The 26,381-nt window shown below is 40.8% G+C and overlaps 1 pseudogene; it reads left to right on the top strand.

The window, feature by feature from the left end:
- Positions 1-73: 73 nt before the first annotated feature.
- On the top strand, positions 74-25,459 carry LOC131419411 (ferritin light chain-like; annotated as a pseudogene).
- Positions 25,460-26,381: the final 922 nt, after the last annotated feature.

The following is a 26,381-nucleotide window of genomic DNA, read 5'->3' as shown; positions in this document are numbered from 1 at the left end:
GTCCTCTGGGGTTTTCATCCATGATGGTGTTTCCTCTAAACCTGCGTGAGGAATGCCAGGAAAATGCCGCGAGATGGGCGCTGGTTCTGTCTTTCCCAGTCTCCTCTCTCCCAGACCACGGCTTCTCACTAATAAAGTGCCAGGGTCAGAGAAGACACACACACACACACAAAAAAAGGAAGAACTGAGAATCGAGCCCAAAATCCAGAGCCCTGGCAGAAAATGGAGATTTGTCCATCTGGAATGATTAAAGTGAGGGCTAATAACCTCCCGCCAGTGAAGCTGTAGAAGGTGAATGCCTTGCTTTGAGTTATGTGGGACAGAAACTCATCATAAATTGCCTGAAGCCCAAAGCGGAATATTCTGGTTTATATAACTGAGAAGTTCCAGCAAGGCTGAATCCAGGTAATTAAATAACGTCCATAGGAACATTATTTGTTCCAACTATAGCCTCTGCTTCTCCCTGTCTTGGCCTCATTCTACCGGCAGGCTGTCTCGAAGAGGAAGCAATGTCGCCTCCAGAAGTTTCAGGATTATATCCTGCCTGATTAGCAACGGTAGAAGAAAGAGAGTTGCGATTTCCTAAAGATTCCAGCCATAGTCCCGGGATTAACTATGTTTGGTTTGGCTTGGGCCACGTGTCCACCCTCAACCAATCACTGAGGCACGGAGACGAGACGCAGTCCTTTGGTTGCTACTTCTGGGACTGGTGATAAATCAAACCTTCCACTGAGGGCAGAGGTAGAATCAGCCTCACTGGAACAACGCGAAATGAAGCTGTGGGAGGCCAAGTTCCCCAAAATAAAATAAGAGAGTAGCTAACAAAAGACAAGAGAAAGCGATGCTGAAAAGACAAAAACACGAGATTGCTGTTGTAAATAGTGTTCAACGTTTTTATAACTGTCCAAAAATTGAATTGCCTGACTTCTAAGAATGTGTCTGGCTCTGTATTCGATGATGGAGCGAAAGTCATTCCTTTGTCTTCACCTGCTCTGGTCTATCTCTCAGGAAAATACTGTCATATCTGGTGGCTTGAGATGAAGGCAAAATAATCTGTTCATGGCAGATGCAGGACAGGTGTGTTAGGGAAGAGGAGAGGAAAATTGGACCTGACCTGAGACCAGAATGGGTAAGAGTTGGGGGATGTTACCCAGCTGCAGAGGTACCCCTGAATGGGCTACTGAGAGAACACTGTCACCTTCCTCACAATTCCAGAAATAATTGGAATCAAGCACCCAAGTCCTCATGTTACTCCTTTGTAGCCCAGAACCTCTCATTTTGAGGCTCAATCCACCAATGCCTTCTTTGAACACTGCTACCTGAGGTTTATGGATCCCCTACTCCTATAAAGCTTATCTCAAGTCCCAGTGTGTAAGGACTTTGCTCTCTACCAGTTATTTTCTGTGTTAAATAGACAACAGTGTTTTGATATCTTACCCTTCTCAGGGTAGTACCTTTTCAAAGTAAGATGTTTCTTTGCCGGAAGGAATTCCAGCTGAATCTAAACTGGAATTCGTAGTTTAGCTGACACTTCCCTCACTCCACCACCAGCAATCTCTTTGCATGAAGCATTTTGAAACCTCCCTTCAAGAGGGAAGTTTTGGGCTAGTCTCAGGAGCGAGACAGAGACAGAGAAAAGGGAGATGGGGAGGGCTGCATAGTCTCTGGCCCAGCCTGGCTCCAGGGACTAGATCTGATCCAATGGAGGGTTGCAGTCAATTTTCATGAAGAACTTTGTGAATTATGGAGATATTTACCCAGTGTTGCTGAGCCCAGGTGGCAAAGTGGGTTGAGGAACCTGAGTGAGGGACAGTCTTCTTCTCTGAAAGGAAGCCAGCGTGGCTTTGGGGCATTGATGAAGGCTTAAATGAGAGCAGCTGTACTTGGGGTAGAAAGAAGTGACTGAGAAGGACTGGATAGAGAAGGTGAGGGGTCAGATGGGGAAAATGGGGGAGAGAGAAGACCAGGGTGGCTTCCTAATTTTGGTTTGAGTATCTTTGTGGATAGAGATAATGGATGCCATTTACCAAGTTAGGGAATATAGGAGGAGTTTTAGGTAAAATCTCATTAATTGAACATATTTATTGGTAAACATTTCTATGAAATTCCAGTTAGTTTTGAATGTAACTAATATTTATACCCCAAAATTGAGTCTGAGTCTATGTCTCTATGTGAGCCTTATTGTCTGCTCGTCCGTGGGTGGGTCTGGGTGTAGGGATAGTGGGGTCTGCAATGAAGGAAGGGCGAGGAAGGGTTCATACCTGAGATTCAAATGACGGACCAACATTAGCCAAATAAGACCCTTCCGTTCCTCAGTGGGCAGTAAATATTCTCATTTGGGCAGTAATATATTTATGAAATCAGGATAAGAGGTAGACTATGAGAGTGATACAGTAATAAAGTACTCCACTTTCTTAGATTATGTTTTAATTGAAATTCTACTACATTGAGAATAATCCTCAGTGCCAACATAAGTAAAGGTTTACAATTTTTCCAAGAATGGTTGTAGCTTTGGCTTCCTTTGTGACTATTTCATTTATGCTACATTATTTTCATAAGCTAAAGATAAAAGCTTCCTCTTTTGAGTATACATTATTATCTAGAAAATCTACTTTATGTTTGATATAATTATTAATATAATGCTAGCTAAAATTCACTGAATGCCTATCATGTGCCAGGCATTAATCTAGGTTTGATTGTTAATTATTCGTTTAATCCATGTTGACTCTGAGATCAGTAGGTACCATTAATAGATCCACTTTACAGACGAAGAAACTGAGGATCACAAAGCTAGCAAGTAATAAGGATAAGATTTGAACTCAAGTAGTCTGACTGCTCAGCCCAGCAATCGATCACATCAACACATGTGGTAGGCGGCATCTAAGTTGCCCCCAATAATCCCCTCCTCCTGGTATTCATGCCTTTGTGTAATTCCCTCCCCTTGCATTTTGAGCTGGGCCTAGAGACTTGCTTCCAATGAATAGAATACAGCAAAAATAATGGGACGTTATTTCCAAGATTAGGTTATGCTATTAGTCTGAATGTTTGTGTCCCCCTCAAATTCATATGTTGAAATTTTAACCCCCAAAGATGATGGTATGAGTAGGTGAGACCTCTGGGAGGTGCTTAAATCATGAGAGTGGAGACCTCTTGAATGGGATTAGTGTCTTATAAAAGAGGCACCAGAGAGATCTTTTGCCCCTTCTGCCACGTGAGGATACAATGAGAAGTCTCCAACCTGGAGAAGGCCCTTGCCCAACTCTGCTGGCACCCTGATCTCAGACTGCTAGCCTCCAGAACTGTGAGCAACAAATTTCTATTTATAAGCTACTCAGTCTCTGGTATTTTGTTATAGCAGCCCAAATGGATTAAGACAGGTTACAAAAAGACTGTGGCTTCTATCCTGCTCATTCTCTCTCCCTCTCTCTCTCTCGCTCTTCCTCTCCCTCTCTTGCTCACTTAGAAGCCAGATGCCTGGTTGTGAGCTGCTCTATGGAGAGGCTTACAAGGCATGATGAGCAACTGAGGCCCTCAGCCCAACAACTCACGAGGAACTGCATCTGGCCGTCAAGCATGTGAGTGAACTACGAAGTAGATCCTTCAGCTTTAGTCTTGAGTTGGCTGCAGCCTCATGAGAGACGTTGAGCAAGAGGTGCCTGGCTACGTCACACTTGATTCCAGACCCACAGAAACTGTGATATCTCAATATTTATTGTTTTAAGCCACTAAGTTTTGGAGTAATTTGTTACTCAGGAATAGATAATGAATAAAACACGTCAATAATCTGAGATTCTGGTGCCTTCCTTTCTCCTTTGGTTTAAAGTGTGCTCTATATCTTATTTTGGAGAAAGAGGAATGACAAAGAACAAAAGCTCTATAGCCAGTTCATCTTACCATCGTCATCAGCATCTGCCTGTTAATATGTTACTCTCCTAAGCACCTAATTTCTTTTTTTATTAAATAATGATTATCTTCCTACAAGTCATCCTCTGAAATACTGACTTTTTTCTGCTTCTCACAAAAGAAGTTTTAGAAGCATGGGCTTTGGATTCAGACAGACCAGGGCCCAGATCCTTCCTTCACGAGTCACACACCATTGTCATCTAGGGAAGTTACTAAATGTTTCTGAGCCTTAATTTCTTCATTTGTTATATGGAATAATAACACCAATGTTAACTTCTTTTTTAACTGAAATGTGTATGTGTGAGTATGTGAAAGAAAGAGACAGAGAGAAAGAGAGGGAGAGAGACAGGGAGGGAGAGAGGGAGAGAGACAGAGAGATTTCCTTTATTGTTGGGAAAGGTAATGGGGGCTGTTGTGTTTCCTCTCCTTAGGGAGCCCAAACAGGGGCTTCTGGAAGACAACTTCTCTTTCAGTCTTTCTTGGAAGCCTCGGTTTGTTTAGAGTTGACTCTAAATGTCTCTGAGGAGAAAGGGGGAGCAGAAAGTAGGGGAAGCCCCAGGCACGGAAAGGTAGGGGGACTGAGTGCGCACACAAGGGAAGAAGCCCTCTGGGGCGGTGCTTTGTGGGCACCTGGGAGGCGTGTTCACCCAGGTCCTCACAGAGACTCTCTGCAGAGTGTTGTGTGCCCAGGGTGGCCCCACAGTCACAGAAAGAGCTGATTTTCAGGATACCGCTGCGCATCTCAGCTGTAACCAGTGTGGCCCTCTCTGGATTCTTTGCTCTGCAAAAGAAACTGAGGACGTTTGCATCACTTGGAGGCAGGTAAATTAATGAGAGAATAAATAAAGATGGAGAATTAATTCTCTGCCATTCATGCTGCATGGAATCTTAGAGCTGGATGTCTGGATATGATTTAAAGATAGTAAAGTAATGAGATATTCCTTATACTCCCAAGTGGTGGTTAAAAATTGACACTCACATGCCTGTAGAAAGGCATAGAATGTTCTCCCTTTTGGCACTGAGGGCCTTCAGAGCACCTTCAGAGAGGCCTGTATTGATGGAGCATTGTTATTGCTTAGGACACGTGTTTTCATGGATGAACTGCTCTTATCCACCGTGTGAAAGGCTGATTACTTTCTCCCTAGAGCTTGAGCATTTTCCAGGCTTTATTTATTCCTAGCCTGATGGTTGAGCAAGATATCCTTGTGCAGATAAGACAAACATGTCCTTGTTCCAGGACTCCAATATAGAACTTGTGATTTTCATCACTCTTTGAGTTACCATCTTTTAGGGTGAAGATTTTCCAAAAGGCCAAGTTATCATTTTTGGCTGATGATGACTCCCCAGAGAGTGATCAGTGATTCCAAATTGAGACTGATTCTGCTTTGGGAGCTTTGTGAAGCAGCTTTAATTAGGTGCTGAGCTCTTTATCAGTCCTCAGCAACCCAAATTAGACATTATATCCCCCTGGGAGCTCCTCAGTACTGAGTTCTCAGCCTCTTCCCCACCCCCAAAGTTAATAGGAGATTGCCCCGTGTGAGGACCAATAGTGTTGCTATAAAATTTGCCTTTTATTTCTCAGTGGTTCTAAGTCTTGTTGCAATCTGCAAACTGAACTACAGTTAATGACCTGATTTTTATAATATTTAACAGGCTTAAAGGGTGTGTAGCTATTCAGAGTTGAATCTGGAAGCACTTCAACTCAGCTATTTTTCAAAGATGTTTATTTTCTGTATTTCTGGCAGTGTTTTGCTAAGAAATGCTGCTGACATGCTCTCTCAGTAGTGGCATTCCAGACCCCTGCAGCAACCCTTTAGATGAGAGAAATAAAGGCCACATTGGACAGAGGTCAGACTTAAACAGAATTCTGGGAATTTAAATCAACCTCAGCACATCGGAGTATAACTAAATGAGTCTCCCTTCTTTGCAGTGCCGGAAAACGCTTTGTAATTCTAGGAATAAATGATCAATGTTTCTTTATGAAAAACAGCCATGACTTTCTTAAAGGGAAGACAAAAGGTGTTCTTATAATAAAACTTGTGCAAGTTGGGCCACACAACTCTTGTCTTTAAGAAAAACTTTGAGCACTGATACCTAAAAGGATTACCAGAAGGAAATGGAATCATTTTAAGATTTAACCCTGAAGCACAAATTAAAAAAGAAAAAATGCAAAAGTTAAAGTCAGCTTTCAGTATTAAGCACTAAATGCTTCCTGGCTTGGAAATTATGTTCTTAGTTTCCACCTCTTCCTTTGCAAGGAGATGGGCAAGTGTTTCCTTTGCTGGTGTCTGCATAAATACTGTATATCTTGAGTGAAGTCGTTTTATTTTCTATCTTATTAGGCTGAAATCAACAGCCCTGTGTTCATTCAAATTTCAATACTCATCTTGTTTCTTCCCAGCTATTTGAACTTGATACATTACTAAAGTAAATCTATATACTTTCTTTGATAAGCTAAGTTGAAGAGTTTCTACTGATTGCATTTTGAATTGTATTCTCTCTAAATGTTCATTTTCAAGTGTGTTACTATCATCTACATTTGTATAAATCTTCTTTCTCTTGAATTTGTTGATGTAAAGGAAAATTAGTTTTTCTCCTGAAAATTTATCTTTTTAAACTGATTTGAGGACTTTTCAGAACAGAGGTTAGGACTGTTAAATATTCTTCGTTTCATCACTGGTTATTTACTGGGGTCATATTACATATTATACATTTTTAGAAAACAATAATTATATTTAATAATGACTTAGTTTAAAGTATTTCAAATTACTTTATCCTATTTGCACAATTTCACTCGTACAAAAACTAAACACAGGATTAGCTGACTCTCCTAAGAGTCCTCAAACATTTCATAGCAAAGTCAAGGCTTGAGCCAAATATCTCCCTCCTCAATTCTGATTCTACTTCTGAACTCTCCATATGAGTAAACAGCCCTGCCATTCTCCCTGTAATCCAAGCAGAAACCTAGCAGGAACAATGATGCCATTTTCCCATTATCCCATCATCCTCCCCGTAGAAGATACACTGTCTTCGCCTGGACCCTCCCCTCCAGCTCTACCATCTCTTGACTCAATTGATCTAGATCAAGGCAGTAGTCTCCTTTAGGTTTCCTGCCTTGAGGCACTCTCCACTACACAACAACCAGAGTAACTTTTCAAAATTAGACATCTGATCAAGCTATTTTTCAGTTTGATTTCCTTTAATAATTCTCCATTAGATAAACCCTGAACATCACTGCATAATGGAGGAATATTCTGATATTAACTGATTTTTTTATTTTAATTTAAGAACACTTTACAATATGAAAGTGTTCCAACTATCAAAACATAGAGAAAATAGTAGTAAGATAGTGGAGAGAACAGTATGATAGATGGGCTATCATCTGGCTTCAACAATTATGGCTAATCTTGTTTCATCTATACTTTCCCACTCCTCTCGCCCCAGTACCCTTCGCTGCATTAATTTAAAGCAAATCTCAGACAACCTATTGTGTTTTTCTTTACCAGAAATTTCCTTTTTTCCCTTGATTTCAGGCATGAGTTGAGGTAACCCAGACTCACTGCCTCAGGAAATGGAGCATTCAGAGACCGACAGAGTAGATTATTAGATTTCCAACTTCAAAGTAGTCTTTAGAAACTCTCACCAGAAACAAAGTTTTTTAGTTTCAAAAGACAAAGTTTATGTAAAGGAATAGATCTAGGAAAAACAGATCTCAATGTAAAAGTCAATTTTCCTATCCCAGTTTTCAGAAGAGAGAGGCAGTTAGAGAGGAGACAAGTGAACGTAGATGCCCATGAAATCTCAAGAGTGGTGGCTGCGTTCTGGCCCTGGGTGAGTCCTGGTGTGGAGAGAAGTTAGAAAACTCCACATTTGGTGGTGTGGGGGCTGAAGAAGAAAGGACACCTGTGACATTATGTCCATTTAAACTCCAGGAGGCACTCTGTGACACCATGGTGTGTAAATAACAGAAAGGTTGTTTGGTGTGTTGGGTCAGAAATATACAGAGTTTTTCTGGAGGACTTAGGAGTTGTGAAGGGAGAGTGAGATGATCTGGAGGGACGACACAGTGGAGACAAGGAGGATGGAGAGAGATCTGAGTAGACAGAGAGCAGGAACCCAGTAGAGTCACGGACTTCTCAGAAGGCATCAGCCAGAGGGAGATTTAGCAGCTGCTGGACCCTCACACTTGATGCTGTGGCACTCTGAATCAACATCAAGGGAAGGGGAGAGGACAGGCTCTCCAGTTGGCTGATATGCTGAGTTGTCTCATATTCACTGTTTTGCCAACAGGTGTAATGAGAGATTAAGTTAGGAATTACATTTACTTGTGGGAATAAGAGTACATTTTTGCCCCCCTGAGTTTGTACCCACTCTATAGAGAAGAATCATTAGCACTCAGACTTTCTCTCTCCCTCTCTTTTTCTTTACAGTCATACTCCACCTCTTGCTCCTATTTTCCTCTTGGTTGGTTTTATTATCAGGCAGGCTCTGGGTGGGTGATGGCTACAGGAAGCCTCAGACACACATGTAACCAATTGGCAACTCAAGGGAAAAGAAAGAACCTCTTTGCCAATAGCTCCCTCAAAGCACCAGGGCTGACTCTCATGGAATTGTTTTGCGATTCCATGCTCTTGAACCAATCACCATGTCCATAGAGATAGGATATGCTCATATGGCTGACATGAGTTGCATGACTACATTGAAGTTAGGGATGGGGTCAGCTGATCTCCACTTCCTAAGGGAAAATGAGGGTGATGTTCCTAGGAAGGCAAAAAGATACTGAACAGGCTCAAAGAGCAGAGAGAGCCACTATAGAAATATTTAATAAATATTTGCTTAAATGAATGAAAAAAACAAGGCCTTCAAAATCGAAGACCAGAATTTTTGCAACTACACTACATTACCTCTCTCTATTCCATAGTTCATGCACCAACATCCCTTATGGAACAAGAAGTTGGAACCTGACCACTCTAAAATGGCATTAGCCCTATAAGATGGTAAATAAGTTGTCTAATTATGACACATTTTGTGCAAGATTTATGAATTTTTAATGGTACTTCTATGGTATCTAGCTTTCAAGATTTAAAATCTTATAAAAATTTAACAGTGAGCTCATAAGTAGCAAGAGAGTGGGAGAAGTGAGGTGCAAGATTGCATTTCGAAGTAAGAAATCTGACCAGTTCTAAGTGACATGTGAATTTGAGGGAGATTCATACATCCTGAAAAAATAAGTTTTATTTACTCATAAAGTTTCTGAGTTCTCCTCAGGTTTGCCATTTCTAGGCAAGTGTCCACTGGGTCTGTGGGGCAGTGAGTCACCTCTGGTTATTCCCCAAGATAGACTAAGATCCATGAATGCAGGGCCTGTTCTCACCTGCACAGCCTGACTAGCACAGGCTGGTCACATGGCAGAACCTCAATAAGTACTTACTAAATGAGTGAATGAATGAATGAAGTATGAGCAGTGGTTTAGAGGAATAAAAGTAGTACAGATATACTCAATTTTGACTGTAGAATATTATATAGAATATTATTTTTTAACTTGGATTTGTTTTTTTTACTCTATATGTGTTGATATTAAAATTATATTGCATCTTATATTTCTCCTCTCATGGCAGTTATCATGCTTGTTAATAATAAGCCAACATACAATGAATCTTATCACATAGTAGGCCCTCTTGTAAGTACAGTTCACTTAATCCCTCTAACAACTCTAAGAGGTTCTGTTACTACACACATTTTTTATTACAAAGCTTGTTGCTTATAGAGTGCCAGGATTCGATCCTGGCAATGGGGTTTCTAAGTGTGTATTCTAGCTGCTAGGCTTACAGGGCTTCTCGTAAATTCTTGTTTGACGTCTGTTTCTCTCTTAGAATGTAAGCTCTATGATACTGTCTTACCCACCACACCTAGCACAGGGCTTCGCTTATGTTAATGTGTGTCGAATGAAAGAAGAAATTAATTAGCTAATTTCCTTAGCATACACTGATTGATAGAAGAGTTAAAAAGTGTGTTAGGTGTCAAAGAGTTTACAGATTTCTTAGATGATATAGACAGCATATAAAATATTATAACAAATAAGAATAGCTAAATATTTAATGGAGATAGATGATAGATAGATAGATAGATAGATAGATAGATAGATAGATAGATAGATAGATATAGAGATATTCAGCATTTATAGTCTGCTTTTAGTTAGACTCCTTCTCAGCCTCAGATTTGAATTCTTAAATCATCATATTTTAGGTCTGGGTTGGTACACATGTCACAATTAATCAAAATTTTGACACTTTTCTACAGAAGAAAACTATTTTTACTTTAGTGGTTTTTCTGAATTATTTCTTGTAAGTGCACTTGTAGACACAATGGAATGGAAGAAATCCTTCTAGACCTGAAATACTTAGGTCTATTATAATTGACATTTTATTCTGCATCACCAGCACTCTACACATTAAAAGAATGATGTAATAAGTTATGAGGAATATTGGTATCAAACTCTTTTAAATATTCATGTTTATAAGCCATTGAGTGCAACAGTCTTCAACATTTCCTTAATTATGCCAAGTATAAGTGAGAAATACAAAGATAAATCATAGTAAGGATTACATTAATCGTATATTTCATAATTCCCTTAAGATTTCAGTTGTTTTTTAGTTTTATTTGGTCAAACCGGTGTTTTTGGCTCTCATGTGTCCCTCTAGCTACACATCTGTTTTATTTAATATTTTTTGTGGAGGCTAAAAGGGAATTATCTTTGGAGGTCCAAAAAAACCTCTACATTTAATTTGGATAAATAATCCAAACTGATGTTGGCTATTCACAAAATTAGATACTTAGTTTGTGGGGAAATAAAAGAAAGGAATCTGCAATTTCAAGGAATCTCCTCTGAGATTGCAGATGCTAGAATTGAGATGTAATTATGTGATTTAATTTTCCTGTCATTTCTAGCATTTCTCCCCCACAGTAGCAATCTCCCTTAACTTCATCCTAGTTGAATTCTGGAACTTCTCAGTCACGTTGTCTCAGGTTGGATCTGTAGACCCAGGGCCTAACAGGTGTGGAAGAGGGTCTAGTCTGTTACCTTCCACTCTCCCTTCTCCTTTTCTCTCTGAGTGCTTACTCCTCTAGCGCTGCACTAGGGAGGAGGCAGAGGAAAAATGATACTTCCTTAGGCGACTTCTTGAGGAACGATGGAGTCTCCTTCATTTTTTGGTCAAAAAATCATATTAAGCGCTGCCCCTAAGGTGTGTAGGATCCTGGGCAAATATATTTTGTGTGTGGCCCCTGTCTAACACAATTTGATTAAAAATATACTATAAAATTCATGGACTCATATAAGGTATAGTAATTTATCCAGGGAGATTTAAAATAATGGGTAGAGAAAAGGTATTTACGTACTGTGTTTAGTGTCCAATCAATGCAAGTAAACATGCTTTATAGTCTCCATGCCCCAGCTCTTTCTGTTGAGGTCCAGGAACCATCTCTACGTGCTCTTTATTGTCAAATGTGCTGTTCCCAGCTAATTTCATATCTCCCACTGTGAGATAAAGGTAGCAATGCTGTTATTATTCATAATGTCATGGCTCCTTGGAACTTGTTTTGATAGAGACAATATCATCTGCTTGCCTTTGCAGTTTCCTAACACTGTATATGTAATGCTGCTTGTATTATTATTCATGAGGCTGCATTATTCTGTGGACAGTGGCTTCCAGGAACTCGCTGAAACGTTGTCACTTTGCTTTGTTGATGATCACATATGCAAGTTTTATCCAGCATAAGCAGGAAAATATGAACAATAATTTGTTTTCTGGCTATGTTAAATTTATCATTTGAAATGTTACAGTGTAAACATAGGACAATTCACCTTCCTTCAATGTCTTTTCTTGAACTCACCAGGACCACAATCACTGCATTCCTAGAAATGTGAAATCTTCACTGTGGAAGTCACCTAGACACTAGCTTACTCGTGGGCACTTTTTTCGGTTCTTTGGAGGGCCCTACAGGCCCTATAAAATTTCATGGCGCAGAAAGTCCAGCTCACCTCAGCAATGACCAAAGGTGGGCCAGCTCACACTCCTGTTATCAGGACCCTTCACCAAGCAAGGAGCCCTCTCTGGCACCACTCCAAGTCTCTACTTCTTGACCCATTTGGGAAAGCCAAATAGTGGAAACTGGGTGACCCCTGGCACACTCCCTTTCTTAGGTCTGATATATCTCTTTACTTCAGCATCAGGTCAGTTCAGAGCTCAGCAAATTTCAGAGAAGACCACCTGTATCTAACTTGGTGGAAAGAAGATGACTGTAGGTACTCCCATTCTTATAGGAAAAGGAGAACAGATTGAGGAGAGGAAACGGAGGAGAAGGGATGATTGCTTCCCCCACAATGGTTTCTTTAGAACAGAACTTCATATCCACCGCCCCGTACAATCCCCCTAATAGACATGGGGACATGAGATGCGTGGCCCGGATCCAGCACTTTCTGCTGTAGCAGTCAGCTCCTTCAGGGACTGCCTCAGCTGCAGAGAGCCGCCCATTCCAGGACCACACCCTTCGTGGGACAACTTGTATCTGCTCTGGTAACTAGAGGATGGAATAAGGCCTGGCCATTTCTGCCCCATATGGGGCCCTCTGGAGTGAGCACTGCTCACTCTAGGGTGTCCTATCAGGTTGGTTGAGGCTTTGCCCATCCTGCATCACAGTTCAGCTTCTCCCTCTGCCTGAGCCTGCTTCCTCCCCCATCCTTTCACAGGTTTTTTTCTAAGAAACATCTTGCTCCCAAAATTCCATCTGAGCACCTGCTTCCAGAGAATCCAGCTGGTGACCCTCCTCAACTCACTTTTATATAGACTGGGAGGCAGTGGAAGAGGAGGGGGAGGTTTTAGAGACAGTTCCCTCCCAGCAAGCGTCAGGCTGAGGTTTCCATAGGGGACAGTGTGGGGTTTCAGTTCCTCCCTCCCTCCCTCCGTCCCTTCCTTCCTCTCCCTCCCTCTCTTCCTCCTTCTCTCTCTGTCTTGGTAGTTCTCTCTCTCTCTCTCTCTCTCTCTCTCTCTCTCTCTCTCTTTCCAGATTTATGGCTCTGGCTGCTGATTCCTGGAAAGGTGAAAAGATGGCCTAATCATCGCATATCACCTTAGTTCCACAGGCATTAGATAGTTTGTAGCCCAACCAGACTGTAAGCATTTGGAGGGCAGAACTTGTCTTAATTTCTTTTTATCTTTCTCAGAACCTAATATAGTTCTGGGCACATAACGAGGGCTTAATATATGGGTTTGTTTTTCTTCTCCTCCTCTTTCTCCTTCTTCCTCTTCTTCTTTTAGAAATTGTCCAACTTATCTCGTTCTCCAATTGCTCTGGGGCTGTACATATCCCCCTCTCCATGTCCACTAATACAGCCCTGGAGTAGCCACCGCCCGCTCTTGCAAGGACTACTGCTCCACAGTCTTTCGAGATCGTCTTACTTCCTCTCTTGCGCCTCCTCAGGCTGACCTCCAGAGAACAACCAGAGTCTCTGTAAATAGTAACTCAAATCATCTAATTCCAGTGGCTTTGTGCTAGGTCTACAGCAACATTCAGACTTCTTACTGTGGTCTAGACAGCCCCACCTGATCTGGCCGCTGCTTCCTCTCCAGTGTCAGGGGGCTCCACTCTCCCCCTTGTTCACGTGCTCTAGATACGCTGGCCTCCTTTGTCTCTTAAACACATGAGTCCTGCTCCAAGCTTAGGGACTTTGTCCTTGCTCTTTCTTCTTCTCAGAGGCTCTTCCCACAGGTAGCTGTCTATGTGACTCTTCATAGATTATTCAGGTCTCAATTCAAATGTCACTCCTCGGGAAGGCCTTCACTGGCATCCTAACTAAAGCAGCCCTGAGGAACCTCTCTCTTACATTAGTCAATTTTATCATCTGTACGTCCTTACCATTAGCTAAAAATGACTATTTCTTTTGGGTTTGTTTGACTCCTCTCTTGAATGTAGGATCCCCGAGTGCAGGGGCTCAGTCATATTTTCTACTCTATCCCTAGTGGACAGAATAGGTCTTGGCATAGAGAAGCTGCTCAAGAAGCATTTGTTGATGACTGAACTGTGATTCCTAAATGTCTCATTCATATCTGTAATTATGCTTTCTTTCTTGTTCCTAATGTTCTTTTGTGTGTGGATTTTTTCTCTCTCCTTTTTGTTTCTTGATTCTACTTGCCAACCTACTACCTATTTATTACTTTTTTCAGGAAATTAATTTTTGGTTTTATTGCTCAGGAGTCAAGTCTATGTTTTCTAATTTTTTAAATTTCAATCTTCTGTTTCTTGGTTTTATTTTGATGTCATTAGCATTGACCTGACTCTAGGACCTTCACCCACCATGGCACATAATTCTGGGTCTCCTACTCACTCTCATTTAACCACTGAGGATAGAAAAAGGACACCTGAATGCAGAGATGAAATGTCAACAGAAGGCAATTGGTCAGATACTGGTTGGGGTGTATCTCCTGATCCGCCTTCTGAGTGAACTCTTTTGCCAGTGAAGAGCTTTTTAATTCATTGCTTTTAGACTACTCCACTGGCCAATGAGCCTGACTACTGTACCAAAGTACTTGGCTGTTAGTCTAACGAGGATTTAGGGATAAATTTATTCCTCAAGTACCTGTAAAGTTGGGTGGCCCAAGATCTACATCAAGAACAAGAGCAGAGATGCACTCCAGCCTCTTCCACATCCCTCCAGCCTTCTGTCTTGGTATGTCTTTTGTTCAATCCTGCTGAAAAGGAGTGAGATCAAGCTCCCACCTTTTATGAGCTCTTGATCTCAGGCTGTCTTTGAGACCTAGAATAGGAGAGTGGACTAACTCAGATACCATAAGAACATGTTGGCAGACACTCTCTAATGGCATGATCTCTTATTTTGTTTTCTAATGTTGAGAACTAAATTAAGAAGAATATAGGGTAAAAGCAGACCATGAAGGATTTATTTGGGGACAGCCAAGGTATTTTAGAATATGGCAGCCTGCTATGTCATCTCAGAGTAGGAATGATTAATGTAGTGCTTTCCTCAGTGCACATGAAGTATACATTTATTGAAGAAAAATTTGAATGATTTTATTTGAATATGGACTGGGTAAAAAAGTTGGAAAATCTATCTTTTTATTTGCGTTCTTTGTGCTGAAATTAATTCCTAGCTTAACATCTGGTTTTCTAAATCTCTCTTTATTGGTCACAAAGGTAATTAGAAATCTATTTCCTGGCAGCAGATTCCAAAACAGAAGATAAGGACTTAATAAATAAAGCACACATTTTTATATCCAAGTAGTTTACTGAAGAAAGTAAAAGCCAGACTCACTGTTTGCATTTCTTCTTAAAATGGTAAAGACACACACATATAGACTTCAGGTCCTTTGTTTTAGTTTTACTTTTCTTCAACTTGTAAATGATTCACATTATGGGGAAATACAACTAGCCTTAAAAACTATAAAATATATATTTTTATATATGTATAGATACACATATTTATATATGCTTATATTTATATACACACACATATCTCAAATATATATGGCCAAGTTCTGTGAAGCATGACCAAGTCATCAGAGCAATATGTTGTCATTTAAAGTAGACTCTTCTGCATGTTTTGCTTTTTCAGACAGTTGGAAATCAATCCTTGGAACTGAATTTTATCATGCAACTTCTGTGTAACTCTAGCCTACAGTTTATTTCATAGAGAAAAGGAATAATTCAAAATTGTTATTCTCAACCGTGAGCTTATCTCATGGGAAGTGAAGAAATATTTGACCACGAACTTTCCAAAGCCATGGTAAATTTATTCCTATCCAATTTGGCCTGGTCGTAGCATTTGATGTTCTTTAGTCACTTTGTCACATAATAACATTCTCTGCAATGTCTCCACCCACACAGACCCCTATAGTTTGATTAGTTTGTCACTGAATTCATCAGAGAAAGGTGCTTTTAATGCAGGTAATTAATATAAATAGGTTTTGGAGTGTGAAATATCTCAAATATATATAAATTGAAAAGAGCCTTTCTCTTCTGCCCCATGCAGTTTCTGAGACATGCACATTTCTGGTAAATTGTGGCTTAAGTCAACAGAAACAGGGGAGAGAAGAATGTGTGGCTGTGCTGTGCGGGGTAGCAGGGAAAGGTTGTTTCAGCCTGACAGAGTTGTGCAGAGCAAGCGAGGAGGGGAGACAAGGGGAGGACTGAGATTAAGGCTGGAAAATCAAAACATAGCTAGCTCATGGAGAGATCTGAATTCCAGGATAAGGATTTTAGATTTTATCATGTTAAATACAGTTGATCCTTATTCACAGATTCTGTATTTGAGAATTTCTTCCTAGCTAAAATTTATTTGCAACCCCAAAACCAATACTCACAGTGCTTTCATAGTCATAATGGGACACGCACAGAGGGGTGAAAAATCTGAGTCACCTGATGTGCATGTTCCCAGCTGAGGCTGAACTAGGCAATACTCTCTGCCTTTGTTTCGGCTCTTAGGCTGTAAATTAGGAGCTTTTTCATAGTATATTTAGTACCATGTTTTTCATATATTTGTGCTTTTTGTTGGTGATTCACTGTTTAAAATTGCCCCAAGAGTACTGCTGAAGTGCTGTCTAGTGTTCCTACAGGCAAGAAAGCTGTGATGTGCCTTATGGAGACAATACGTGTTAGATGGTGTTAGATAAGCTCTGTTCTGGCATCAGTTGCAGTGATGTTGACTGTGAGTTCAATGTTAATGAATCAACTAAATAAGATGTTTTTGAACAGAATCACATGTACAACCAGGTTGTGTATTGATAGATTGATGAAAATGTTGTGACCAGAGGCTCATAGGAACATGACCTCTGTACATCACCTAGGAGGAATGGTTTGGAACTCACTAATTCATTGTTTCTGGTGACTTGATAGAACATAATTACTGTGACTAATACAAATTGCCTATAACCTTTTCTTTCCTAAATGAAATAGGAAGTCACTGAAATGTTTAAAGCAGAAGACATGCTGTACAGCACGCATGTGCATTTTTGTGCCCATTTTGATGACATGAGGCAAGAGATATCTGCCTGTATGTTTTGAGTAGCATTTAGATTTGGAGCTGCTGCTTAAAGTTCTGTTATGTACAGTATTGCAATTTGTAGTGGGCCCAGTATTCTTTCTAAGTGTAGTGTGTGTGTGCGCCCATATGCGTGCACACACACACAGAGTGCTGCCTACCCTTAAACCTGGACAAAATAGGGGACCCTACGATAGGCCCTATGCTTTAGAGTCTCCACCCTGGACCTACTCCAGCTGTTCCCTTCTTTATAAGCTTATCAGTCTGTGGGGCAAAGGGGATGTACCCACCTGAAGCCCATGCAATTGCCCCATCTACCTCTGCCTACAGCACCTAGATTTCCAAAATGGACCCAAGCCCACTTCCTCTTCATCTGGTCTATCCACCTAGGTGCTGGCAGTGCTGATGGTGTGTGCACCCCAGGCCCGAGGGGTATTATGGGAAGTGTGGAGAGAAGTTCCATGTGAGATCTGTATGTATAACGCTCAACGGCCCCTGCAGTGAGAGACAGAGCTGGGCTTGGGAAGCGAAGGGAGCAGTCATAGGCTGGGGCCAGAAGCCAGCAAATGGCTCTCTTCAGCATGCCATGTTCTAGAGAGGAACCTGGAAGAGTCCTAAAATTCCAAATTTATTAATCTGGACCTCTAAGTAGTTATAGAGATTTATTTTTCATGGTAGGAGGATACAAAATATTCTATTTAGTCACGTATTAGCTTGGTTTATAATAAATATTCACAAATATGCTATGGGGACCTTAATTTGTACTCTTACTCTGGCCCCACAAATGTTACGGGACAGACTGTGTAGGCACGCATGCGCACACACATCTACAGTCATTCAACTAGATGTAGCAGCTCCTATAGCTGCTTCATTATCTCATTCAACAAACATTTTTGAGCACCTTTTGTGTGCCAGGCACGGTTTTAGGCACTGAAGATTGAATAGTGGACACAAAGACAATTCCTCCATCATATGGAGCTTATGATCCAGTGCAGTAGTTCTCAATCCTGTATACACATAAAATTTTCTGAGAAGGACATTAAAAATCCTGATGTTGGGCTATACCCCCAGACCGATTATCTGGGGATGAGACCAAGGCATCAAGTATTTTTTAAAGTTTCCTGAATGATTCTAATGTATGATGAAGATTGAGAACTGCTATTCTAGTGGACTAACAACCACTTAAATGCTGCTTATTCTGTGTTAGGCATAGCGTTAAGCACTTTACGTATAGCTTCTCTTTTAATTCCCACAATAAACTTCTGAACTAGGCACTATTATATCCCCACCTGACCGATGAGGAAACTGATGCACAGAGAAGTTGAGTAGATTGTCCAAGGTCATGGAACTAATAAGTATCAAATCATACCAGGGCAGTCAGGATTCAGAGTTCTTGCTGTAAACTGTTACTCCACATTACCTCTGGCTTCAGTTGGTTGATTCAAGTGTGGGCCCCTGACTCAAGCCAATCAATAATCTTCTCTAAGAATTTTAAATGGCAGGAGTGGTGGGGATGGGAAGCAAGGAAGCTGTTAGAGGGCATAATGCCTTCTTGTGAAGGAAGACTTTCTGCACTAGAGATGAAGCTGTTATGAATTGAGAAGCACAGCTGAAGAACACTGGAAGTGCCCCAAACCCATATTTTAGCTATCTTTAAGGCCCAGCCAGATCCCTGCTCTTCCTGTGATTTGGCTATATGAACTTCAGTTGAATTCTGTTAACCATCAGATTCCCATTTTGTCTAAGCTAGTTCAAGTTGGGAGTCATTTGTGAATAAAAGTGTTGACTAATCCTTAGTCCACCAGCTATATTCTCTAAACACCACATTTCCACATTTAGTTCACTCAAGCAGCAATGTGGAATGAGTTTATTATGAACTCTACATCCATGACTCCATCATGATCTTAGAAATTTCTCAATTTGTGATGTTGAGATAGTTGCCTAAACCTGCAACACAAACATCAGTGTCTTCAGGAACAGCTAATTAGTCTTGTGGACTTGAAATCTCTCAAGATTGACAGCTGGTGCTCATGGGCAGTTGGCTTTCCATAACACCATACTGTCAGTAAACATTTTAGCCCTTGCTGAATCCAGGATCATGAGAAATCTTTTTATAGCCAAGATTTTGACTCCATAAATGGTCAAGAAAATATACGACATGCTTCTGGGGCCAGCCCGGTGGCGCAAGTGGTTAAGTGCGTGCGCCCCGCTGCAGCGACCTGGGGTTCACCGGTTCGGATCCTGGGCGCGCACGGGTGCACTGCTTGGCAAGCCATGCTGTGGCTGCGTCCCATATAAAGTGGAGGAAGATGGGTACAGATGTTAGCCCTGGGCCAGTCTTCCTCAGCAAAAAAAGAGGAGGATTGGCAGATGTTAGCACAGGGCTGATCTTCCTCACACACACAAAAAAAATGCTTCTCTGCAAGATCCTTTGTTTGTTTGCTTTGATTTAAATGAAAACTTCTTAGTATATTAATTCCAGACTATACACTGATTGACATCAAGCCAATCCTTGAGCATCAAGGCAATTGTGTGTAGCATGGAGTCCGCTGAATTTTCAGACTGTAGAATGTATTAATTTGGCCCCTGGTGGCACTTAAGAGTGGTTTTACATTGCCTACTGTTGTCTAGCTTAAAAAAAAGCAGATTACATTAACTCTGGATGGTGCTGTTTTAGATAAACAGTAAAATGTGCTAGAGATGAGCAAGCCTTCAGTATTCAGTATTCAGCAGTTCAAATATACTCTGGGATTACTTTATCTTCTGTCATTGCATGAATAACTACAGAAGCCCAGAAGACATTATTACAAACATTGAAGCACTGCATCCACAGCATTAATGAAATTTCCCTGCTTTTAGCATCATTCTAGCTCCAACCTACTGACCTCTGGTATTGTATAATACCTACTTCCTCACCTCTTTTCTCTTTCTATAGACCTCTCCCCCAGTATATTACAATTTGATTTGTATTTAAAGCATTGTCAGTATTCTATTGTTAAGCTTTTATGATTCCCTGAAGGGGCTTATCCTCGAACCTTACAGATCTGAAGAGGCTGCATTGAGTTAAAGCATGAGTTTTTCTCCCTCTGGCTCAGCATACTACAAATCCCTGTGCACCAGCAGGTGGCAGCAGAAACAAATAAAGAAGTTAAACATTGAATTACAAAGATCCAAAGAAATGATGCCCTTTATCTAAATCTTCTTCTAGTTTCCCAAACTCATATCTTTCTCATTTCAATCCATTCTCCCTGATTTTGCAAATATGACAAAATAATTTATTGATGTAGCAACACAAGTTTTAATTTGACTGCTGAAGAAGAATCAGAAAGGATGGAAACCAATTTTTATTTATTCTCTGCATTGTTTTTCCTGCCTTGGGGCTTGTCTGCCTCCAAGAGGTCCTTTGGCAAGCCTTCCAGCAGAAGTAGTTTCAAGACAATCCTTGATCCTGGTGGTAATGAAAGCCCAAACTCATTAAGGATACTAGAGTGGGTGACCCAGAAAGGGTAGAGAAAAGGTGATTAGAAGGTGTTAAGAGTAGTGACTCCCCAGGACTGGGGGAGAGGAGGGCTGCAGGTTCTGGGAGCAGTGGGGACCTGCAGTCTCCTCCCCAGAGTGTGGCTGGGTGAAGGCAGAACATGTGGACTTGGGTGTTGGATAGGCATGACGGCAATTAAGGAGGATGGATAACTAGAGATGCCATTCCCAATATTTGGTTCTGCACAGGTTTGTTGGGATCTTCACCTGAACCCAGAGTTGGGGAAGCCTCAGAACGACAATGACTAAAACTGAATGTCTTGATAACTCAATGTGATGTGAGCTCAGGCTCAGATTTATTTAGAATCAGAGAAAATAAAGTTAAATGGCATTATTTTAGACTGTCAAGTTTGTAGTTCTATCCTTTGCACAATCTTGGATTTTTATTCTGCAGAAACACCTTGTCCCATAATGGGTATGGTTGCACTTTGTCCTAACAACTTCCCCTCTTGATGAAAAATAGAGACATTTTACATCCCTCCTTCACATAACAGGAGCTCACTTCCCTGGGGTGGCCACTAAAGGAATAGGTACCCCTACCAGCCATTGAGTGCCGTTGGGGCATTAGCCCTGCTATTTTAATTCGTGTGACAAGTGAACAGGGAAGACAAATTGGCCTGACCTATAAGATATTATTTATACCTAACCTGTCCCCACCCACAATCTCAGTTCACAGGCCAAGAAACTCAGGATACAAGGATTATAGTCTCCCACTTAAGAGCTTTAAAAATTAACCCTATACTAACTGTCTAAATTAAACTCCCCCACTGCCCCCTCCGCCAAATTTTCAAGACTTGTCATCTTAGTGACATCCCTTAAAACCTTAAAAAAAGCAGCTTATCAGTTTCCAATAAAAAATTTCCATATGTCTGTATTTGGTTGCTTTCAATAAGTGTAGAGAAGCTGAGGTATAAAATGATATGCAAAGCATTAGTTACAAAACTCAACTTGACAGTCCCTGTGACAGCTCCTTTATTCAGCAAATCACGTATCTCCCTAACTTATAAGAAGAGAAGACTCTCACCGAAGATGCAATACACTGAATTCCTTGTTTGTGGTCATCCCCGAGGGCAATGCTTTTATTATCATTATTGAAAACCCCTTAGACAGTGACTAGTACAAACAAAAAATCAAGACATGTATCAGCAAAGATTAAAGACAAATGAAAGAAATCACTTTGGGTTGCATGGAAATTTGGAAAATAAGGATCACACAAGCTTTCTATAAAATCTGAAAACACATAAAAATCTCACGGCAAATGTTTTTGGTAAAATCTTAAGACCAAGTTACTATACTCAGATCAACACTCTGAAATTTAGCCAGTAGGGGGCAGTCATAGAGTGGTTCATAGAATTCAACTTACGCAGGCTCTTGACATAGTTCTTGAAGAATTCCTTCTAGTAAGGTTCTGTAACTCTATAAAATCCTATGCATTTATTATATCATTTCTGGGTCCTGGATTCGTGTTACAGTTATAACAATTTTCTCCTTACAAAGTGTTTATTTCCTTTAAAATATTCAGGATCTGAAATTTGTGAAGTATTGTTACCAGATCATCTTTAATTTAATGTAGTCCAAATTGTTTTTTAAAAGACTCACTTTTACAGAGAATGAAAATTTTCTCTGTATCTGTGAAAAGTCTGTTAGAAATGTTGAATGAAGGATTTATCTAGGGTGTGAGGGAGCATAAATAGAAGGAGTTGCCCGATAAGGAAAGATCAGCAAAACTTCTAATGTTTAGAGTCAAATCAGAAAAGTCAAACTCTTGGTTTTAATTTCCCAGTTACTCAAACTACCAAATCCCCTTGAGATTTGGGGGATGAAATGCCCTCTGGGGAGAATTTCTGGTACTTTCAGAAGAAAATTGTACAGAAATAGGCATGTTTACATCATCATAGCCTCGAGTCACTCCTAATTCATATCCAGTCTGCCCCCTGGGAAGTGGTGAATCAGTTAAGTATCAGAATCAAGAACTTCAAATGAAGATGATAAAAAGTTTAGTTTTAAAAATGGGTGAATGTTCAAGACTGACATTTTAAATTTTTTTAAAAAATTGTTTTCACATGCTAGGTGGAATAGAAATCAAGTAACATTAATATTCAATTCAATCCAGCAAACAACTTATTGCCACTGTGTGCCAGCCCCTGTGCCCTTTACTGATGAAAGGGAACAGAATGTGACCAGGACAAGCAACCACCATCATGGAAGTTGTTGTGGGGGACACTTCTTGCAGGGGACACACCCTAATGGGATGTGATGCTCTTGACCACTTTCTAGGCCAATGGTTCTCCAAGTGTGGCGTGCATCCCTTCTCCTCAAACTAGCAGTATCAGCATCATCTGGGCTCTTGTTAGAAATGCAAACCAATAATGCTGTGCGTGGAGCCCAGCAATCTGTGTTTCAACAAGCTCCCCAGTGATTCTGTTGGACGATCAAGTTGAGACCCAAGTCACCGCCCCTGGGCAGGTAGATTAATTTACCTGATGCATTGGAAGAAAGAATGCAGCATGCTTCAGTTAGCTGCTCTCTTCCTCCTATAGAATGAGCTGCAGGCAGGGAGCAGGACTTCTCAACTGCTTCTCTAATACAGGCTCTTCCTGCCCATCTGGCAATTTTGATTCTAGTTCAGTATCGCTTTTGCCTGCAGATACATGCCACATCTTCCAACCTAGCTCTCTTAGTAATAAAGATCATCTTATGGCTTTTATCAACCCTATTCCCTGCCTTACTTTTCAGTTGATCCAGAATCTAGGCAGAGGTGAGGGATTATGTTTAGTGGACCCCCTAGAAGACCCTAATGAAGTTCAGGATCTAGCAGAGGAGATGGATTTAAATGAAGTTTAAGTTTAAAACAGTGTAAATCTCGCAGTCTTAATACAATTACTATCTCTAAAGAAACTGTCTCTCTCTTTGCAATATAAAAAGCTGTCTTTTTTGTTTGTTTTAGCGGTTTTTCCTTATTTACTTTTTTTGATCTCAGAAATAGCAACCTGATCCTTATAGCAAAAATAGATATTTTATAATGAGAAAAAACAAGCTGTTCACACATCTTCATTTACTTTAAAATCACATTTTGCAGAATATTTTAAGAAAACATGGAGGATGGATCCATTTAATACTCATTTAAATATATCAGAAATTGATAACTCAGTGTTTTGGGTGACTTCTTCTGGAATCTTTGCATTATAAAGAAAGCACAGGCTTCACCTGTGGTTGAAAATTAAAATTCCTGCTCCTCTTCTCTTTGCTAACCTCAGTCCTGCCCATCCCTTACTGCCTGGGGTGAATTTCTTTTCCTTGTCTGTCTCTCTCACCCGAGACCCCTTTCTTCTCTGAAGCCCACAGAACTCATGGCCTGGTCTTCTTGTCTGACACTTCATCTGTCCTATGCTCCTTCATTATCCGTATCCTATTTTCTCAAATTCATTGTGAATAGACAGCGTGTTACTCTCCTTCATATTCTCAGCACTGTAGTAGATGATACGTGCATGTGTGTTGATTATAACATTTATTTCTTAAGTATTTAATATTTTATTTCTGAGTATTCAAGAAATGATTCAGATTTTACTCATAAAACATATACTTCAGTTGTGTAATTTTAATTTATTCATTGATTTAACTTTTCAATTCATCATTTTTCAGAAGTCTCATGCAGGCATAAATTAGTGATGGCTGAGGCCTGGGGAAGTGGGGGGGGAAACGGAGAGTGACTGCTGATGGGTACAGGTTTTTTGGGGGGTGATGAAAATATTCTAAAACTGATTGTGGTGTTGGTTGCACAACTGTGTGAATATACTAAAAATGATTGAATTGTGTACTTTGCACAAGTGAGTTATAGGCTGTGTGAAACATATCTCAACAAAGCTGTTTTACAAACAATCTCATATGATAAAGACTAGAGTGATACAGATGCAAGAAATTTCAGTATTTTGACTTAGATACTGGTAGATTTATCTCCATCACCTATAATTTATAGAACATACAGGGGAGCTTGAAGTCATGAAAATCTCATAATCTTTTTCTCTTTGATTTCCCCTTTTCATAGATGTGTACGGAGTGAAGTGTGCTAAATCTTGCTCTGTTTCTGGGAAGATTTTATTTATAAATTCCAAACCATTTTCATAACCAGGAAAGGGAGTTCTGCAAAAATTGATTTCTCACTTAAGATGAAAGGCTTGGTGACGTTTTAAAACCTGCTAAAGAAATGGGAGGCAGCGCTTCCGGCGGTCCCGCGGATCTGTCTCTTGCTTCAACAGTGTTGGGACGGAACATACCCGGAACTCCCCTTCTTCCAGCCTCCCACCACCCTCCAACCTCCTTTCCAGTGGCAATCTCTGGGATCCTCTCGGCCTCCCCTGCCTCCAGGACCAGCCAACACCGTTTTTTTCTGGTTAGCTCCTTATTGCCGACCAACCATGAGCTCCTAGATTATTTCACAATTATTCCACTGAGGTGGAGGCCGCGGTCAACCGCCTGGTCAACCTGCATCAGTGAGCCTCCTACACCTACCTCGCTCTGGGCTTCTATGTCCACCGCAAAGACGTGGGTCTGGAGGGCGTGGGCCACCTCTTCCATAAGTTGGTCAAGGAGAAGCACGAGGGTGCCGAGCATCTTTTGAAGATGCAAAACCAGCGCTGTGGCCGCGCCCTCTTCCAGTATATGCAGAAGCCCTCCCAAGATGAGCGGGGTAAAACCCTGGACACCGTGGAAGCTGCCATTGCTCTGGAGAAGAACCTGAACCAGGCCTTTGGGCTCTGCATGCCCTGGATTCCACCCGCAGAGACCTCCATCTTTGTGACTTCCTGGAGAGCCACTTCCTAGATGAGCAGGTGAAACTCATCAACAGGATGAGTGACCACCTGACTAACCTCTCTGGCTGGCCAGCCCCCAGGCTAGGCTGGGGAGTATCTCTTTGAAAGGCTCACCCTCAGGGACTACCGGGAGCCTCCACAGCCCAGCGGCCTTTGAGGGGCCCGTCTGGCATCCCCGTGGTGTCAGGGCTTCTGCCTGAGCCTCGCCCTGAAGCCACTAGACAGCTTTCTAACCACCCTAGAGCCCTCTCCCAAGCAGTGTACCAAATGGAAACAAAGTTTTTTGCAGAAAAATAAAAAGAAAAGAAAGAAATGAAGTTGTATACAACCACAGTGGTCTACTCTGTATTAAAAATGGTTAACATTTATCCTTGTTTTACAGGTGAGGAAACTGAGGCATGAAGACATTAAGCCCAAGGTCACTCCGCCTGTGAGTGACAAAGTGAGTTGGGAACAGTGTATATCCAGAGCCATCATACTTTGCTACCTCCAGTGAGTAGATCATGTGAATGAGCCTGTCCGTTGCCAAGGCACGAACCCCGTGCAGACAGAAAAATAACACAACATTGAAGTGTCTGTTAGAATGGAAAAGTAAAAAACAAGAAAACAAGATTATGAAAAAATACTAGATTAACGTAGGTTCAAATTCTACCTACTTAATAGGCTCAACCAATATGAGCATATAAACCTGGAAGCATGCTGTCCACTACAGGATCTAATGAAGGTTAATAATAATAATGTGTGTGAAAGTGTGTACTACGATGTGGGGACCCAGTACATGTTTGATTAATAAATGAATGAATACAAAGTGCATATTTTGCCAATCACACATGTCCTCCTTTATTTACATATAATGCTTTATGGGAGAAATTCAAAGTACTTTATAATTGTTTTTTTATTACTCATAACCCAGCTGTTATGAAGTTGGGACAAACATCTGCAAAATCTGTAGTTCGTGAGAAGGGTTTTGAGAAGGAATAAATAGTAGGTATAAATAAGAAATTTTTGTTTTCGTGTTTTCATGTGTCTGGATGGTATTACTAGTGTTAGTACTATAATTTCCATTACTATATTAATTA

Source organism: Diceros bicornis, chromosome 21, assembly GCF_020826845.1.
Source record: "Diceros bicornis minor isolate mBicDic1 chromosome 21, mDicBic1.mat.cur, whole genome shotgun sequence".
NCBI lineage: Eukaryota > Metazoa > Chordata > Mammalia > Perissodactyla > Rhinocerotidae > Diceros > Diceros bicornis.
This window is presented reverse-complemented; position numbering and strand designations above follow the sequence as displayed.